The sequence below is a fragment of the Neopelma chrysocephalum genome, unplaced genomic scaffold, assembly GCF_003984885.1.
Source record: "Neopelma chrysocephalum unplaced genomic scaffold, ASM398488v2 Primary Assembly neopelma1_123923, whole genome shotgun sequence".
Classification (NCBI taxonomy): Eukaryota; Metazoa; Chordata; class Aves; order Passeriformes; family Pipridae; genus Neopelma; species Neopelma chrysocephalum.
Genome location: NW_020930048.1, coordinates 1 through 2303, shown reverse-complemented (window position 1 = coordinate 2303; position 2303 = coordinate 1). Strand labels below are relative to the sequence as shown.

Below are 2303 nucleotides of genomic sequence, written 5' to 3'. Positions count from 1 at the left end.
TTATTTGTCTGGGCTAATGAGTCCATGGAAAGGAGTGTCTTGTGCCCAGGGCATGTAGAGCTGAAACATAAATAATGAAGAAGAGAGAGAGAGAGATCTGTGAGAATGAGCACATCCAGAGCAGGCCACAGAGGAAAAGAATAAAACCGACCTGTTACCTACATAATTTTTTCTGTAAGTGAAACAGTGTGTGTGTTTGGGTGTGAAATGGAAAGAAGCAAGGTGTTTGTGTTTGTTTTTTTTTGTGCTAAGTGTGTTTCTAATACTTTGTTTTCCTGATAAGCAGTTGGATAAATTGTTCTTAGCAGAGTGTGTGTGCTTTTTGCCTTTTTGCTTGTATGTTTGGCTTGGTTTTGTTTTTTCGGTTTTGGTGTTTTTTTTAACCAGGCACTGTGATTATTTTTTTTTTTGAGTTATCATGACACCTTTTCATTATAACTCATCTGGAGTTCTTTACTACTCTGTCAGTTATAAATAGTAGTCTTTTGTAATTAATTTTTTCAGTTCAAGGCAGGGCTTACAGTGTTCATGTGTCTACATGTTAAATTCTCCGTCTCAGAGAAGGAAGCCTATGGAGACTTAATTTGTAGTAAGTAAGATCAAGTAGTCCTTTGATGGTGTTTCATTAAGAACTGATGAACCAGAAACCTTCCTTTTTCCACAGTTTTGTGGCTGGTGAGCTCCTTTTCCCTGTGCAATGATGGCATATTCCTGCTCTTCAGATGAGAGTGGGGAAACACTTCTTTCCCCGTGGATTGATAGTGTGTTTTTCAAATGAAATCCTAGCAAATGAATCCAAACATTTTGCAGTGATTAGCATGGTAGATCACACACTTAAAAGTGTGTTCCTGGTGAAATTTCAGACCTCAATATTGTGTATCTTTTTGTCTTTGTAGTGATGAAGCAACAGTTATCTCAGGGACAAAGCTTGCGAACCAAGTCTTGCAAGAAGTTCAAAGGGATGTAGAATCGTGGATATCCGTTGGGAACAAGAGACCTCATCTCACTGTCATATTAGTGGGAGACAATCCAGCCAGTCATATCTATGTCAGGAACAAGATAAAAGCAGCTGCAGCTGTGGGTATGTCCTATAAGTGATCCTTTGGTAAGCACAAGATACTGTTACTTAAAAATAAAACAATAAAGCAGGAGGAATCCCCTGTTTTGTCTTAATTCAATCTTGCCCCATTTTCTTCCTCATCTCCTCTGCTGAACCTAAAGCAAAGAACTTGCATGGCCATAGGAAGAAAGTAGTTTTGATGTCACTTGAGTGGGAGCCCTAAGTTTAATTCCGTATTGAAATGTTGTTAGGAAAGAGTTTTTAAGGCTCAGACAGGTTTTTAGTCTAAATGACCAAGCTGCCCACAGATTCGTTTCCCGATGGTAACGTGTCTTCTGGTTTTTGTTTTTATCAGGCATTTCTAGTGAGATCATTGTGAGGCCTAAAGACGTTTCTGAGGAAGAGCTCTTAGATCTGACAGTGCGACTCAACAAGGATTCGAGAGTCAGTGGCTTGTTAGTTCAGCTTCCTCTGCCAGGTAGGTGACACCTTTTGTCCCGCTCCTCCTCTCCAGTCTGTGTGAGAGGAAAGAGTGTGAGGCTTTTGGGCTGCTTGGGGACATGAGAAGCTGTTGAGAGAGGACACGCATCCTGAAGGATTAGGTGAGATGGTAATTGTTTTGTTCCACCTGCTGTTCATTTTAAACCAAAAACCAAATTGTGAGAATCATTTCCTATGTCAAACTTGCCTTTTTTTACGATCAGTCAGGGTGGTGTTTCAAGGCATTTCCCTCCACTCCTAATTTATCCGGTTGAATTGTCTTTATTTTTCAACCTGTTGCAGTGTTTTGCCTTAGCTCCATACTTTCATCCCTTAGATGATGCTGAGTTGTGCTATGCAGGAGATGATGCCACAGCCTTTCTCACAGCGATTGCAGGTTTTGCCTTCAGCATTTATTCCTGTTTTCTATGCTGTCCCTGATGTTCCAGGTGAGCTTTGTGCAGAAGTCCCAAAAGCCTTGACTGAAATCTTGGTTTTTTAATTTGCCTTCTCCTAATTTGTAGTATAATCTCACTGAAATATCACTTGGCAGTAGGTGGCCAAGTGGTAATTTTACAGTGATGAAAGTTGTAAAAAAAGCCCTGAACTAAACTAAAAGCATTTTCCATCTGTGAAAGAGCAAAAGTGGGGCAGGTGCTGAGGGTTGTAGAGGAAGAAGTGCTTTGTTTGTATTTGCAATAAAGAGCAGCGCTGGTGGTGAGGGGAGTTTGCACTTGGTATGCCAGGAGAGCTGCCTGAAACC

The 2303-nt window shown here is 40.7% G+C and overlaps 1 long non-coding RNA gene across 6 annotated transcripts; it reads left to right on the top strand.

Moving 5' to 3' along the window:
• The first annotated feature begins 6 nt into the window (after nt 1-6).
• Nucleotides 7-2297, top strand: LOC113962213. 6 transcript variants are annotated; one of them, XR_003532476.1, is made up of 4 exons: nt 7-174; nt 505-589; nt 897-1081; nt 1416-2297. It is a non-coding gene; the product is annotated as an uncharacterized LOC113962213 (long non-coding RNA). The 6 variants fall into 6 exon arrangements; XR_003532478.1 differs by lacking the exon at nt 7-174 and having other exon boundaries at nt 411-589; nt 1416-1670; nt 1878-2297; XR_003532479.1 differs by lacking the exon at nt 7-174 and having other exon boundaries at nt 412-589; nt 1416-1662; nt 1878-2297.
• Nucleotides 2298-2303: the final 6 nt, after the last annotated feature.